Source organism: Trichosurus vulpecula, chromosome 2 (genome assembly GCF_011100635.1).
Source record: "Trichosurus vulpecula isolate mTriVul1 chromosome 2, mTriVul1.pri, whole genome shotgun sequence".
Classification (NCBI taxonomy): domain Eukaryota; kingdom Metazoa; phylum Chordata; class Mammalia; order Diprotodontia; family Phalangeridae; genus Trichosurus; species Trichosurus vulpecula.
In genome coordinates this window covers 1,357,624-1,375,242 of record NC_050574.1, presented here as the reverse complement: position 1 = coordinate 1,375,242, position 17,619 = coordinate 1,357,624, and the positions used below count along the sequence as shown (strand labels likewise).

The 17,619-nt window shown below is 47.1% G+C and overlaps 1 pseudogene; it reads right to left on the bottom strand.

The window, feature by feature from the left end:
- LOC118835921 overlaps positions 1-17,619 on the bottom strand; it is an 82,769-nt pseudogene that overhangs the window by 50,720 nt on the left and 14,430 nt on the right.

Below are 17,619 nucleotides of genomic sequence, written 5' to 3'. Positions count from 1 at the left end.
GTGAGAGGTCTGAGGGAGAGCCAGTGTCTACGTGGGAGTCCCCAGGTGGGAGGGCAGGAGCTCGTACTGAGCTCCCAGAGGGAGGAAGGGGCGCGTCCTGTGTGACCCCCAGCTCGGATCTCAGAGGGCATGGACTGGTGGAGGAAGGGGGAGAAGCTGGAAGCGACCATGGGAGGCTGGGTGGTCAGCGCGGGGAGCCAGGGCTGGGGTGAGCTGGCAGATGGAAGGGGCACTAAAGGATTTAAGAGGAAGCTTCCCCTGGCCGCCAACCACGTGGACACACCATGGTTTCTGGTCTCTCTGCAGACCCCCGAGCAGAAGACTTGGGCCCCTCCCCCGCCTATGATGAGCATCCAGGAAGCAGGGCAGGGAGACATCCAGCACCCTCTGGGGGGGTCCGGGGTCCCCGGGGCACAGCAGGGGCTGCTACTGGCACGAGGAGGGGCCCTGAGACCTGACAGCATTTCAGGAAGGGAGGAGGAAACCCCAACTCACCTTGGAAGTGTACGCGGGGGGCCCAGTGTGGGCCATGCTTTCATCCACCTGGTCCCCGGGGGTACTGGTGTGGGCTGCGCCCTCAGATGGCAGAGCTGGGGGAGGACAAAGGGGCCCTGAGGGAGAGCAGCCCCAGGCCCAACAGGCCTCCCCCTCCTCTGGGGGGTAGAAGTGGACAAGATGTCCCAGGAGGGGGAGGGGACGGATGATCAGCAGCTGGCCATTATAGAGGTAGGGAAACAGGCTGGGGGGCAGTAGATAAGAGCCCGAGATCCCAGGGCCGGTGGGGGCAGGACACCAGCCAGGGGAGCCCACGCTCCTCTGCCAGCCCCCTCTCTTCCCATCCTGATGGGTTCTGGGGGATCAAAGGCCTCTGAGATCATGGAGTCCAGGACCCTCCTTTTACAGCAGGGGAAACTGAGGCTCGGGCAAGGGAAGCGTACCCTAGGTGGCAGAGGCGGGACTCGAACCCGGGCCCCTTCTCACCTGCCTCCTCCAGCATCTGAGCCACCGGGGCTAGGCCGTCCTCAGGGGAGGTTCCCAGGGTCCGGGCTTCCTCGGGTGGGGTGCGCACAGGGAGTCACCCTCCAAGGGCCCAGCCTGGAGCCCTGGGGCCCGTCCCTTCTAGGGGGGCCCCTGTGGGCAGGAGAGGGGCGTCAGCGGGAGGGAGCAGCCCCAGGGCCCCAAAGAGACCCTCCCCCAAAGACTATTTCAGGGGCTCCAGGGAGCTGGCGAATCCCCTCCCCCGCCCCCAGCCCCCCCAGGAAATGATTTCCTGCTCTCTCTACCCACGATCCCCACTGGGCATACGGAAGGGGGGGAGCTCTGCTGGGGACCGAGAGTCACTGGGCTGGGGTCACGTCCTGGTGTGCCACCCTGGCCAGGTGCCTGGGGCTCAGTTTCCCCACCTGTCATGGGCAGCGCCACCTAGCTCGGATGGGAGCGAGGGGCAGTGGGTGGGTCACTTCCCGCCGGTGTGTGACCTTGGCCAGGTCCCTTCCCTGGGTCTCAGTTTCCTCACTTGTCCCCAGGCGCCCACGCCCTCCCACTCCCCCCGCCAGGACGCCCTGGCAGAGGAGGAGCCCGGGTTTCCGAGATGCCCGCACCCAGGCCCCTCCCGTGAGAACATGAACAGGGGACCAAGTGTCCCAGGAGAAGCCTGAAATCCGGCCTATATCTGACCCCGCCCCTTATTCGGCCCGCCCACTCAAGCCCCAGCGTCACTCATCAGGCCACGCCCCTTTCCTGGCCCGAGGACCCAGCAACAGATGATGTCACAAGCCGCGCCTCTTCTTCCTCCCGTCGACATTTCCCTCCCCCTCCCCGCCCTGCCCTCGGGACCCCGCCCCTTCCCGTGTCGGCGCGCATAACGGCTCGCCGGGAGGAGTCAGGGGACTCGGGCGCTGGGGTCCGCACGTACACACCTCGATGACGGGGCGCGGGGAAGAGGCCGCGAAAACACCACCGCCGAGCGGGCGGACTCGGCCTGCAATGGTGGACGCGGCAGCACGCGCATGTCCAGCCTCGGGCGCTCAGTGCGCCTGCGCGCCTTTCATCGTCGGACTACACATCCCAGTATGCCTCAGGAAGTGCTTGTGCCGACACTCCCCCTCCGCTTCCTTCCGGTACAGAGATTAGAGAGCACCTAGAGGGCTCCCATTCAGGTTCCACTGCGCATGTCCATAGGGGAGTCTCCAGCCAGTTCTCAGCCAATCAATGGCCATCCTTCTCTCCCCTAGATGCCCGTGCGGGAGGATCTCTCATCTCTATGGCACCCGCCTGAGGGATTCCGACCCTGCATTCCCAGAGACGGGGTGTCAGGCCTTTCCCCGCCATAAAAGAATGAGACCCCCTTTTTAGGGAGGAGGACGTCACCGAAAGGCGGTTCCCTCAGCCGGAAGCCCAGCTTCGGTTTGATCGCTGGATCACGTGCCGGTAGCCCGGCCATGCGCAGGTTAGAGGCCGGCTCGGTCCAGTGGACAGTACTTCCGGGACCCTGACCACCCTGCTAACCTACGACGTCCCAGCGACGGCTTTGAGGGGAAAAGGGTTAAAAGTGGGACAGTTTAAAAAGTATGAGTCAGCCAACACCCAAACCCTGACCTATGGAGACAGGCAGGCGGCTGGAGACAGGGATGCGGGAGCACGGCCTGTGCAAAGGCGCGGAAGGGGGAGGCAAGGGCCCAGAGGGCCGGCGGGAGGCTCTATGGGGCTTTAACCCCGGGACTGACCTCCACGCCCCACGCCCCGCCTTCTCCAAGGATCCTCCCCCATCCCCGAAGGCGCCTGCTGCCCATTATCTGCGGGAAACCACGGGGACACCTAGGCTAGCTAATGAGGCAATAATCCATGACGCCATGGTAAGGGAGACCTAACCACCTTGAATCGGGCTTGTGCCTTCTGATAGCAAAGTAACCCCCCTCAAAGTGAAGCTCCCCTCGGTGGGCCGCATGAATGTGAGGAGAGGGACTAGGGGTCCTCAGTGCCTCTCGTGAGAATGGGGCTGCATCGGGAGACTCGGCGGCCTCCAGAGTCCGGACCACGGAAGCCACATCCAGCCACTTTTCTCCTTCCTGAGCTGGGCTAGCTCAGACTCTAAAGGGGGCCGGGGACAGAGGGCTCCTCCTCCCGGAGAAGGCTTGGCTTAGAGTCTAAAGACGGAGCCTGGTTTGGTGGGGTCCGGCCGCCTCCACTTGATGAGCCTGCGCCGGGGGGCTAGGCAATCCATCCCATCAGAGACTGACTGGAGGATGTTCCGGGGAAACAGCAAGGAGAGAGGGGGCATCAAAAAGGAACAGTTAGGTATCGAGAGAGTAGGATATTAATTTCTCTTGTCACGCAACTGTTTGCCTCAGTTTACTTATCTGTAAAATGAGCTGGAGAAAAGACAGTACCTTTGCCAAGGAAACCCCCAATGGGGTCGTATGCCGAGCATGAGGGAAGATGCGGCACGATGGGCAGGGAATGAAGAGACGACTGGCGGCGGGGGGCGCCTTCCTCAGAGAGGAGCTGTCCGGGGGCAGTCAGCCGGAGTGATGGTGGTGCCCTCAGTGGAAGGAGGAAGCCAGGAGACGGTGTTTGCTCGGATGCCCTGGGACAGCTGGGGGAGATGTCCAGCGGGCACTGGGAAAGGCAGCCCTAGAGCTCAGGGGAGGCGTCAGTGTGGGGGGCACCTGCTTAGAGATGATACAGGAACACGGAACCCGAGGACACAAGGGGGTGGCGCCAGGAAGGAAGGAAGGAGCTAGTCAGGGCCTGGACCATGCCAGGCGCTTTGCTGTTTTACAGATATCCATTAATCCCCACAGCAGCCCTCTGCACCAGGCGCTATTATGACTTCTGGGAGGCAGAAGTTAAGTGACTTCCTCAGGGTTACACAGCTAGTGTCAGGTAGTATTTGAACTCAGGTCTTCTAACCTCAGGCACGGGGCCTATTCGTTGCAATTAATAGAAAACTCGTGTTCTTGGGAAGAGCAGTTTTATTATTTATTGATTTCCACAAGATTTTGAGTTACGAATTTTCTCCCCATTTCTACCCTCCCCCCCACTCCAAGATGGCATATATTCTGATTGCCCTGTTACCCAGTCAACCCTCCCTTCTGTCACCCCACTCCCCCCCATCCCCTTTTCCCTTCCTTTCTTGTAGGGCAAGATAGATTTCTATGCCCCATTGCCTGTATATCTTATTTCCCGCTTTCATGAAAAAAACTTTTTTTTTTGAACATCTGCTTTTAAAACTTTGAGTTCCAAATTCTCTCCCCTCTTCCCTCCCCACCCACCCTCCCTAAGAATACAAGCAATTCAACATAGGTCACACATGAATCATTATGTAAAACCCTTCCATAATACTCATGTTGTGAAAGAATATATTTTGCTCTCTCCTATCCAGTCCCCCTTAATTCAATTTTCTCTCTTGACCCTGTCCCTTTTCAAAAGTGTTTCCTTTTGATTATCTCCTCCCCCATCTGCCCTACCTTCTATCGTCCCACCTTTTTTATCTCCTTCCTCCTTTCCTGTGGGGTAAGATACCCAATTGAGTGTGTATGTTATTCCCTCCTCAAGTCAAATCCCATGACAGCAAGATTGACTCATTCCCTCTCACCTGCCCCCTCTTCCCTTCCAACAGAACTGATTTTTCTTGACACTTTTATGTGAGATAATTTATCCCATTCTATCTCTCCATTTCTCCCTCTCTCAATATATTCCTCTCTCATCCCTTAATTTATCATCCCTTCATATTCAACTCACCCTGTGTCTATATATATATATATATATATATGTATATATTTTCCCTTCAGCTACCCTAATACTGAGGTCTCATGAATTACACACATCATCTTCCCCTGTAGGAATGTAAACAAAACAGTTCAACTTTAGTAAGTCCCTTATGCTTTCTCTTTCTTGTTTACCTTTTCATGCTTCTCTTGATTCTTGTGTTTGAAAGTCACATTTTCTATTCAACTCTGGTCTTTTCACTGAGAAAGCTTGAAAGTCCTCTATCTCATTGAAAATCTATATTTTGCCTTGGAGCATGATACTCAGTTTTGCTGGGTAGGTGATTCTTGATTTTAATCCTAGCTCCACTGACCTCCAGAATATCGTATTCCAAGTCCTTCGATCCCTTAATTTAGAAGCTGCAAGATCTTGTGTTATCCTGATTGTGTTTCCACAGTACTCAAATGGTTTCTTTCTGGCTGCTTGCAGTATATTCTCCTTGATCTGGGAGCTCTGGAATCTGGCGACAATATTCCTAGGAGTTTTCTTTTTGGGATCTTTTTCAGGACCAGTCGGTGAATTCTTTCAATTTCTGGCTCTAGAATATCAGGGCAGTTCTCCTTGATAATTTCTTGAAAGATGATATCTAGGGTCTTTTTATGATCATGGCTTTCAGGTAGTCCAATAATTTTAAAATTATCTCTCCTGGATCTATTTTCCAGGTCAGTGGTTTTTCCAATGAGATATTTCACATTGTCTTCCATTTTTTCATTCCTTTGGTATTGTTTTACAATATCTTGATTTCTCATAAAGTCACTAGCTTCCACTTGCTCCAATCTAATTTTTAAGGTAGTATTTTCTCCAGTGGTCTTTTGGACCTCCTTTTCCATCTGGCTAATTCTGCCTTTCAAGGCATTCTTCTCCTCATTGGCTTTTTGGAGCTCTTTTCCCATTTGAGTTAGTCTACTTTTTAAGGTGTTATTTTCTTCAGTATTTTTTGGGTCTCCTTTAGCAAGTCATTGACTTTTTTTTCATGGTTTTCTCTCATCACTCTCATTTCTCTTCCCAATTTTTCCTCTACTTCTCTAACTTGCTTTTCCAAATCCTTTTCGAGCTCTTCCATGGCCTGAGACCAATTCGTATTTTTTTAGAGGCTTTTGATGTAGGCTCTTTGACTTTGTTGACTTCTTCTGGCTGTATGTTTTGGTCTTCTTTGTCACCAAAAAAAAGATTCCAAAGTCTGAGTCTGAATCTGAGAGTTTTTTCTGCCTGTTCTTGTTCCCAGCCAACTACTTGACCCTTGAGCTTTTTGTTGGGGTATGACTGCTTGTAGAGTAGAGAGTACTTTGTCCCAAGCTTGAGGGGCTGTGCTACTATTTTCAGAGCTACTTCTACACAGCAAGCTCTGCCACACCAGTGCTCCATCTCCCCCAAGAACCACCAACCAGGATTGTGGCCCAGATTCAGGCAGGGCTTTGCACTCCTGCTCTAATCTGCCACTTAATTCCTCCCACCTGGTGGGCCTGGGGTTGGAAGCAACTGCAGCTGTAGCTCTGGAAGCAACCTCATAGCTGTGCCACCTCCTCAGTCCTCGGGGCAGTGGGCAAACTGCCAACTCCTTTCATTCTCTCCCAGCAGCTTTTCCCACTAACCTGCTCTGCTGTCTTTGGTGTTTGTGGGTTGAGAAGTCTGGTAACTGCCACAGCTTACTGATTCAGGGCACAATGGCCTGTGTTGCCTGGCTCCTGGTCTGGTTGGTCGTGGCACGGTCCATGCTGGGCTCTGCTCCCCTTGCCTCCAAGATCCGTATGATAGACCCTTCCCAGTGACCATCCAGGCTGTCCTGGGCTGGAGTCCTGTTTCCCTTTGCTATTTTGTGAGTTCTGCAGCTCTAGAATTTGTTCAGAGCCATTTTTTATAGGTGTTTGGAGGAACCTGAAGGGAAGCTTACGCAAGTCCCTGCTTTCCAGCTGCCATCTTGGCTCCACCCGCAGGGAAGAGCAGTTCTGATGGTGGAGATAGAAGCCAGAATAAGAATTTAAGAACTGAGTGAGAAGGAAGGGAAAGGAACAATCTAAACCAGGTGTGGGAACCTGCGGCCTCGGGGCCACAGGTGTCCCTCTGGTTCCTCAAGTGTGGTCCTTTAACTGAATCCAAACTTCACAGAACAAATCCCCTTAATAAAAAGATTTGTTCTGTGAAATTTGGACTCAGTTAAAAGGTTGCATCCAAGGACCTAGAAGGCCACATGTTCCCCAACCCTGTTTTAACCCTCTTCCACAGAGCTGTCAAAATGCTAGTGCTTAAACCACATCATTTGCTTAAGGAGCCACCATGGCTCCCTACTGTCCCCAGGATAAAAGGTGAATCCCTCTGTTCAGCCTTGAAGGCTCTTCACAATTTCAATCGAGCCAATCCTGGGCCCCTTCTTACACATTACTGTGTTGCAGTTTCATGATGTGTTCTGGGGGAACCATCTCAAAGAATTCAGTCAGACCACCTCTAATCCAAGTATAGGCATTTATTGAGATTGACACCTCTCATAAAGTGGGCTAAGTTCCAAGAGGAACCAGCAACTTCAGAGAAAGCAAGATGGATTTTTATAGGATAAAGTTTCAATTACAGAACAGAAATTATGAATATTAAAAAGGCAGGAGGGGTTTGTTGAGGGATTAGGTAGTAGGGGAGGGGTCCCAGCCTCAGTGGAACTGCACAAGTGGCCACCTGTAATGCATACAGAAAAACCCAGTGGGGGGAGTATATATGTATGAGAAAGATGGTATATGCCTCTCTATGTCACAAGTTCACCTAAAGGGTAGCTTTTTCTATTACTGCACAGGTTCCTGCTTAGGGAGAGTTCCTTCTGTTGTTTTGGGGTTAGCATCCTGGTTGTGCTGCTTTCTGCTTGACTGAGTATTGTGGTCCTGTCTGAGACTAGGTGGATGTGGTTGTGGTTGAGTGCATGGACACACCTGCTGTGGGGAATATGAAGAATGAATCTGGGGGTAATGGCTGGGTAGGGGCAGTGGCTGGGATCCCATCATAAGGACAAGACTGCTGTTTGTGTGAGAAATTAGTTCATGGACACACCTGTTGCTCTAGTGAGCAGCGAGGCATATATGAAAAAGTTAGGATACGGGGTGGGGGATGAGTGTCTAGGTAGGGGCAGTGGGCCTGCTGTTCCATGGGGCCCATAAGGAAATTAGAATATTGGGGCTGGGGGCAGCTTTATTAGGATTCCATCAACTCCACACATGGTAGAGCCAAGCTGAATCAGTGTAGCCAGAATGGACTTTGTTTTCTTTGAATGACTCAGCTCGCCTCGTTGAGCTTCCCTGGACGCTGGGGCTTGCTCTTCCAGGGCAGGACCAGAGCTTCCTGTGTGATGAGTCGTGGCGCTGGCTGAGGGGAGGTGTGTTAACGTGGTCTACGCTGGGGGAGGGGCCAAGTCAAGAACCAATCGGCCCTGGTTGTTCAGGCGGCGCTTGATGATGTCAAAAACTCTATAAGAGGGGAGAGGACAGCTTGAAGATCCTCCTTTCCTTTTCCGGTTGGAGCCAGAGACTCCTACAGCCGAAGCTGAGCTGCCAGCAGCAGAGCTGACTAGAGGCTAGTGGGTAATCTTCTTACCGTAGAGGGGAAGCATGTATACGATTTTGCCTTATACTATCTCGCTTCTCTGTGGCCTTTTGGTTACCCTTATAAGGCGGACTTATTGGGCCTGGAAGCTTTTGATGAAAATATCAAAATGGGGACGCTGGTTTGTGGGCTTGTTATTGTGGAGTGTAAATACATGCTTTAGTTCTCCTGCCTTCTGCCTAGAGAATTCCTTGTATCTTGCGGTTCCGGACCTTTTAGGCACATATGAGATTCTCTTTGAAATCCTAAATTCTGCCTTCCTAATATATTTGGCGACGAGGTGGATGGGATCGCTAGATATAAGATCTCTGTTCAGAAGCAGAAGAACTTCAGAGGAAGAGATGAATATCCTAGGGTGGGAGGATCCATTTTATTCCTCCTTAGCAAAGGAATTGGCTAAAAATGCCGGACCCTGTGAAAACTGGGAACCAAGGCTACAGAGAGGAGATCCTAAGGATTTGGAAAGGTGTTTACAAGAGGTTGGGATTCAGTCAGGGGCATCACTATCTAGGCAAAGCTGGATAGTGTTATCAGCCTACCGGCTAGTATATGAAAGATTGAGATTAAGTGAAAGAGATGGGGGCATTCCTACCCCACAGCAAGAAGGGGAATCTCAGATAGCGGGAGAACAAATTGCTGCTCAAGAACCCACTGACTCAGATGAGAACTTTTCTATTAATGTGGCTAGGAGCAACAGGAGGCCAAATAAGCCAAGAGTGCATCCCAACTCAGCCCAGACCAAGCCTGACTGCCTGCTTTGTCCTTGCCATGGTGGCAGGGGAAGCGAGTGGGGGGAAAATGAGACAGTGTTAGGGGCTGAGACAGAAAACGCTACTAGGGTTCAGGACATCCCTCGCACAGAGAATGGGAGATGGTTAAATACTCAGACAAGCGTTCGTCCTGTAGAGAGGAGGAGGACAGAAACCAGAGGTGGCAATTTAGTTACGAGGGAATTTCAGGAAGATTTCTCACCACAAGAGGTGACAGATATTTTGAGTAGATTCAGCCAAAGAGTAGGAGAACCATTAATATCTTGGATGGTAAGGCTCAGTGATCAAGGGGCCAGTGGAATATTAGTAGATAAGAGGGACTGTATGAAATTCATAGGTATCAGCCACGATCCTCTAGTTCAGCAAGCTTTTAGGGAACATCATCAGCGAGGAGATGATGCTAGCAGGACTACCCTGTTGGCATTAGCTGCTGCGGGATGCAATAAGAGATATACTAATGATTCTATGTGGCCCACTGAGCACAGACCCTGGTATTCACTTAAAGATTGTATCATGAGACTAAAGGAGGAGGTAATGAAGACTGCTATTATGACAGGAACTGCAGACAAATATTACAATGATCCCATAGGAATCCCTCATAGGAATTTAATAATTAGGACAGCTCCCCCTGCTTATAAACAACTAATTTTGAATCTGTTACTTGGGGAAGTAGGGACCCATCTTACAGAGGTGATAAATAAGATTTTACAGTTACATGACTTAGGAGACTGGGGAAGGGACAGATCTCGAGAGAGAAGGGTGAACAGCCAGCAAATTTGGCGCCAAAATGGAGTGACAAGAAAAGAAATGTTCACTGCTCTATTGAGAGCAGGGGTAGGTTTCGAAATGATAGACGGCATTCCAACCAATGAATTGTACAGGATGTACCGAGATAAAGGACTCGATAACAGGAGAGATAGGGAAATCAGAACTGCTCCTGCAAATGCTACAGATGTTGAACCTTCATACCCAAGTGAATCACATGCTAGGGAATACTAGGAAACAGGCCAGGCCCCAGCCCAAATTAAGGAAATACGTAAGCTGGATTGCAGACCTCACATTAACTTGACCATATATTGGAAAAATGGGTCAAGTACAGTAACTAGGGCATTAATAGACACTGGGGCCGAGGCCACCCTTATCTATGGGAATCCAGACAAATTCAGCCATGGAACTCCTATTACCATCACAGGACTAGGAGGGACTGAAATATCAGCCAGACAAGTTAAATTGATGATGAAAATTGGACAGTTGCCCAAGAAAGAATATAGTGTGGTTATTGTGCCTATTCCTGAATACATCATTGGAATAGACATTTTGAAGGGTATGACTTTAAATTTACCTGAAGGGAAATACCAATTTGCTGTGAGGAAAATAGGCATTAATGCAGTCTTAGTGGGGAAAATCAAGATGGATCCAATCACTTTGCCCAAACTTCTGAAGTAATTACTTTGAGGCAATATCGTGTGCCAGGTGGGCAAGATGAAATTGCCAACACTATAAGAGAATGTGTTGAGGCAGGAGTGTTAGTCCCTACAACTACTCAATGGAACAACCCTGTCTGGCCAGTCCGAAAGTCAGATGGGACATGGAGGATGACAGTAGATTATAGACAGCTGAACAAAGTGACTCCTCCCTTGTATGCTGCTGTTCCAGACACGGTTACTTTAATAGAGAGAATACAAAAACATGAAGGGACTTGGTATGCAGTTATTGATTTGGCCAATGCCTTCTTTACGATCCCAATAGACCCCAAGCAATGGAACCAGTTTGCTTTTACTTGGCAAGGCCGACAGTATACATTTACATGCCTGCCACAAGGATATATTCATAGCCCAACTATTTGCCACAGGATTGTAGCTGAGCATTTGGATGAATTAAAGCTACCTGGTGTACAGCTTACACATTACATAGATGACATCATGATACAGGGAAAGAATATAAAAGAAGTGGAGGAGAGTTTAGCATTATTAATTGACCATATGAAAAGCAAAGGATGGGAAATCAACCTCGCAAAGGTTCCAGGGCCAGCTCAAACTGTAAAATTCTTGGGGATACAGTGGAATAGAGGACTGCGAGAAATTCTCCCACAAGCTCGACAAAAAATTCAGGATTTTCCCACCCCTACTAATAAGAAAGAGGCCCAAAAGTTCATAGGGCTATTTGGTTATTGGAGACACCACATCCCACATTTGGGACAAATTTTAAAACCCTTGCATAAAGTCACCAGAAAGAAATATGAATTCGATTGGGGCCTTGAACAAAGTAGAGCTTTTGAGGAAGCAAAGGCTGCTATACAATTAGCTCTGGACTTATGGCTTATGCAAAATGGGCCAGTGGAGTTACAAGTGACTGTACAAGATGACTATGCAAATTGGAGTCTGTGGCAAAAACAACAGAGCCAAAGTGTACCTTTAGGCTTTTGGTCAAGGAAACTGCCCTCATCTGGAGTGCAGTATACACCTTTTGAGAAGCAGCTGTTAGCTGTATATTGGGCTTTAGTAGAAACTGAGCAACTAACCCTGGGTCATGAAGTGATATTAAGGCCTGGAATTCCAATTATGACTTGGGTAATGAGTACCCCAGCTTCTCACAGAATTGGACATGCACAAGAGGCGAGCATAATCAAATGGAAGTGGTATATTCAGAATAGGTCCAGAGCAGGCAAAAGTGGAGTTTCTCCTTTACATGAGTCGGTGGCGAACATTGGCACTGAGAGAAATGAAAAACCCATTGAATCTAAGCAACAAATGGTGCCATCCTTAGTGAAATGGAATAATGGGTATGATGGACTAAGTGTAGAACAGAAGAAACACGCTTGGTTTACTGACGGGACAGCAAAATATTTAGGACAGAAGAGACATTGGAAAGCAGTAGCCTATAACCCCTGTACTAGGCGAACTCTGGAAAGTTCTGGGATAGGGGGAAGTAGCCAATATGCTGAACTGATGGCAGTACATCAGGCCATCAGAATGGAGAAGGGAGGACAGTGTCATATATTTACTGATTCATGGGCGGTAGCTAATGGATTAGCTACTTGGATGCCTATATGGAGGAATCAGAATTGGGAGATTCATGGCAAACAAGTTTGGGGTAAAGAGTTATGGGAAAATATATGGGACATGTCTTTGGTTACGGATTTGTCAGTTTTTCATGTTGATGCTCACGCGACCCTGACCACACCAGAGCGTGAGTACAATGCACACGCGGATCGACTAGCAAAGATTGCCACTGAATGTATTGTCCCTACTCCAACTCCAACTGATGACTTAGCCTTAGCGAGATGGGTCCACCAGACCGCCGGCCATTTAGGGGTCCAGGCCACCCACCGATGGGCACAAGATCGAGGTATCAGTATCTCTCATGCATTGTTAAAACAAATAACAGAGGGGTGTTGTATATGCCAATTAGAAAAAGAACGAACTCTTCCTAGGATAGTAACTGGAGAAATAGCAAGGGGAAAAGTTCCAGCCCAAATTTGGCAGATAGATTATATTGGCCCACTACCCCAGGATAAAGGATGTAAATATGTATGTACGTGTGTTGACACCTATTCAGGTGTCCTAGTGGCTTGTCCTTATAAGGATGCAACTCAGAAAAACACCTGTAAAACCCTAGATATCGTAAGTTTATACTATGGAACCCCAATGCAGATTCAAAGTGACAATGGGTCACATTTCAAGGGCAAAGAAGTGAAAAGATATTGTCTGTTGAATAATATAGAATGGATATATCATATTCCATATTACCCACAAGCATCTGGGCTGATTGAAAGAATGAATGGATTGTTGAAAGAACAGCTGAGAAAATTAAGCTCTAATAATTCATATCTACATTGGAAGGATAATTTGTCTATTGCCTTACGTAATTTGAATAATAGGCCCTTAGGGGGGAGTACACCTCTAGCCAGAATGATGACCCCAAATTTGCAGATTAGAGAACAGCAAACATGTGAGATCCAAAATATTGAATTTTGGACTGTGAGGGAAGATGTCCCCCTACCATGTCCAGGAACACCTGGTTCGGCAGGATATGATTTACATTGTATAGAGAATTTTAGGCTGAATAGGAAAGAGATAAGAAAAACCCCTACTGGAGTATGTATGAGAATCCCCAAGAATCATTTTGGACAGATATTACCTAAACCAGGATTAGCAGCTCAAGGAGTACATGTATTGGCTGGAGTGATAGATTCGAATTATCAAAAAGAAATTGTTGTGACACTCCAGAATTTGGGTGAAAAACCTGTACAATTTGGTAGGAATGATAGGATAGGTCAAGTGATTATTATCCCCTGTGAAAAAATACCTTTTGTGAAAACTGACCCTCCTCCCAGAATAACTACTAGAGGGGCAAAAGGGGCTTGCTCCACTGATAGAATAAAGTTGGGAGCTAAGGTATGGGTAAAACGGAAACCAGATGATATTCCAAAGGCTGCAGAAGTCATAGCCCATGGGAAGAACAACACTGTAACAGTTGTCTATTCAGGGGAAGATAATTACCAAATCGTACCCCTGAACCATATATTTTACCATGAATAGGGCTATAATATTAGATTCACGGACCCCACAGGTATGGCTGATGCTGGTAATTGACACAAGCCACTCAGAGGGAAGGTGACTTTGTGTGATTAACGGATGAAAGCTTGTACATCTGGGGAAAGGCTGGGAGGACAATCCTAGTCTATCTAGGATGGGATCCTCCTGGTTTCCCTTGTACATCTGGGGAAAGGCTGGGAGGACAATCCTAGTCTATCTAGGATGGGATCCTCCTGGTTTCCCTTGTACATCTGGGGAAAGGCTGGGAGGACAATCCTGGTCTCCATCTAGGGTGGCATCTTCTTGGCTTAGTTTCCTCATTGTGTTCCGTTTAAAAAGAAACATTTCCCATCTGAGTTTGGCTCTGATATTGGATCTCTGCATAACTGAAATTTCAACTAAACTGGAGATGATTTTATTTGAAGGATAACAGCCCATACTTGCCTACTCTTTTTGTTCTCTGTTTTAGTTAACCTTGTCGCTAGTTCTGTCTCCTGCAGGTTTAAGCACCCTGCAGTTTCCGGTGACTGCCTAAGCATGTAGCATTCTTGGAATTCCTGCCAGCTCGCTAAAGAACTGAACTCTGGAATTGGACTCTTTGGGGCAGGGACACCCCTACATCCAATTTCAGCAAGAAGAAGCTATGGAAAATGAGACCTTCACCCCTTACCCCAAGATTTTGAGCCCCAATTGTTTGAGGGGGGGATGATGATAGTGTTCTGTGTACTTATTTTGTGTTATCCTTGCTATATTGTTTTATTGTTATGATATTATTGATCCTATGTAATGGATACAAAGATCTAGGGGTGGACATTTGAATTATTAATAATTATTTTGGGATGATTGATTGAAGAGATTATCTGGCTGGGATCTAGGGGTGGATCACATTTGAATCGTAAACCAATATTTGGGAATGTCACTGAATGATATGTTTTGCTTTATTGTGAATGATATGTTTTAGTTTCCTGCATAATTGGATCACAATGTTCTGGGATATATAATTTAATTTGAATTATGATTGGATTGTGCATCCTAGAACATTGTGAGCGGTGGAGTGTAGCCAGAATGGACTTTGTTTTCTTTGAATGACTCAGCTCGCCTCGTTGAGCTTCCCTGGACGCTGGGGCTTGCTCTTCCGGGGCAGGACCAGAGCTTCCTGTGTGATGAGTCGTGGCGCTGGCTGAGGGGAGGTGTGTTAACGTGGTCTACGCTGGGGGAGGGGCCAAGTCAAGAACCAATCGGCCCTGGTTGTTCAGGCGGCGCTTGATGATGTCAAAAACTCTATAAGAGGGGAGAGGACAGCTTGAAGATCCTCCTTTCCTTTTCCGGTTGGAGCCAGAGACTCCTACAGCCGAAGCTGAGCTGCCAGTAGCAGAGCTGACTAGAGGCTAGTGGGTAATCTTCTTACCGTAGAGGGGAAGCATGTATACGATTTTGCCTTATACTATCTCGCTTCTCTGTGGCCTTTTGGTTACCCTTATAAGGCGGACTTATTGGGCCTGGAAGCTTTTGATGAAAATATCAAAATGGGGACGCTGGTTTGTGGGCTTGTTATTGTGGAGTGTAAATACATGCTTTAGTTCTCCTGCCTTCTGCCTAGAGAATTCCTTGTATCTTGCGGTTCCGGACCTTTTAGGCACATATGAGATTCTCTTTGAAATCATAAATTCTGCCTTCCTAATATAATCAGCCTGCTACTTGGTTCTCACACATTTTGTTCTATCTCCAACCTTCCAGGAAAGCTCTTCCTCAGAATCCTTAGAATCCATTTTCTTTAAAACAGCCGAAATACTTCCCATGTGAGGCCATCTGTAATCCTCCCATTTGCCACTGCCTTCCTCCCCTATAAAATATAAGCTTTGTGAAGGCTGGGGTGGCCTCATTTTTGTCTATATATCCTAGATGCTTCAGACCCAGCATTCATAAGTGCTTGCTGGGTGAATGGAGAGAACTTTTTCAAGGACTTTTTGGGTTTGGCAGAAGAGCTACTGGACAGTCTTAAGAGGATGAATGGGTCAAGTAATAGGAGAGATGTTGATGTGTTTGGAGGTAGTATGGATGGGGCCAGTCAGCAAGAAGTTTAGAATCAGGAAGAGGAGCACTTCATCACTGGAGGATCATCAACAAGCTGACAGCTGTTTATAAATGGAGCGAGAGAACCATGCCATTCCTTAGTCACTTGACCAAACTGGAGATACTGAAGCAATGTCAATAATATAACTACTATGTATATATATATACATATATATATATGTATATACATATATATATATATATATATATATATATACACACACAAAAGGAATTAGCATTAGGAAAGTATACAAAAGGAATTAGCATTAGGAAAGTATACAAATTGCCTAAAAAAACTGAAAGAGAATGTTTTATTAACTAAAACCAAGAGTTGGAATCAATAAAAAAAAAAAGATTTCACCCTTTCCAGGAAGCACGAACATAAATGACAGAAAGCAAAACTCTATCACAGCAAATGAATTTCTGCATTAAATCAATGGAATCAAACATCATTATGTCGCTTACTGGAAATACATTTAATGCAAAGGAATAAACTCTACACATGTACGAATGGATCTATCACCTCACTGATAGAAGTATTGCCTCAAGTGATACAGATCACAATCCACACCAGGTCCATATTCTCCAATAATTTTCCCAAAGAATGGGAAGGCTGCACAGCTCTGGTGGGCTTATATCTCTCCCTGTTTTATGGCTTGTTTGATATTAATGGTTAAAGGGGCATTGAGCCTGGTCATCTCTACTCTTTCATCTTTTAAGAGAACTTATCTGACTTTGAAACATGCATTAAAGATACATTGGAGAAAAGCCCTTAAGGCAGTATTTTGCTCTCCTAAACCAAATGCTTCCCTATAGCCATCAAAAATAAGCATGGAGAACCTTGTATTTGCTAATCTTTTAGTCAACTGTGTGATGGTAAAGATGTGGTCTATTGTGGAGTATGCCTTACGACAGCTTGCCTTCTCCTTTCTAATGCTCTTATAAAGAATAGCCTTACTGAGTGCATGGACTATTCTTATAAATTTCTTACATAATAGGAAAGCAGGTATGATGGAATAGTAGCAATTGATGCTGTCTTGGTCACCATTTTTCAGGAATAATTTAGTCCATGAGTCTTTCTGTGACTTTGATACCAATTTCTGCTGTATAGGTCTGAGAATTCTGTGTTGTCCACACAGTCTATGCTCATTCTTAATTCCTGAACCGTATTTCCCAACATTTTTCTTCATCCTTGCCTATCCCCAATTTTGTGCTCAAAGCACTGGGTATCTAAAGTACATGCTGACTTAATTTGGAGGATCTCATTGAGATCTTGTCGAATTTTTCACCTCTTCATCCTCTGTCATTGATGTTGGTACCTAAGTTGAAACTGATTTCACAATGGTCTTTTTTGAAAATATTTATCATTAGCACAGAAGTAGGAAAAATTCCAAATCTTATGAAATATTTCTTGGTGCCTTTAAACACATTGTAAAAAACAATTTTGTGAAATTCCACATTTACCTCTCTAATTTGTGAGCCATTCTTCTACTTAGCTGCAACTTCCTTTTGTCTTTTGGTTTCCTATCTGTAGTAAGAGTGTCAAAACCGACGACAACTATTAAATTCTTCCAGTGGTGTGTCCACTTCTTGGCCACTAGACAAAGACCTCACACTAAAGCAAAATTAAAACTTAGAGACAGACTTAAAACTCTGGTTCTTAGGACCCTCTATCCCCTTTTTTGGACAGTCACCATTATCTCAGAATCCAAAGCCATGTGGACCTAGGGGCCAGTTTATATTTTGCTTTATTAGGTTTATATAAGTTGCCATGGCCAAAGAAATCATCACCAAGTAGCCAGCTTAATGGTGACATGTCTCTAGATGCTTAGGCTGGCATTGGAAAGCAGACACAGTCTGTTACTTGGACAATATTCAAAGCCTTTACA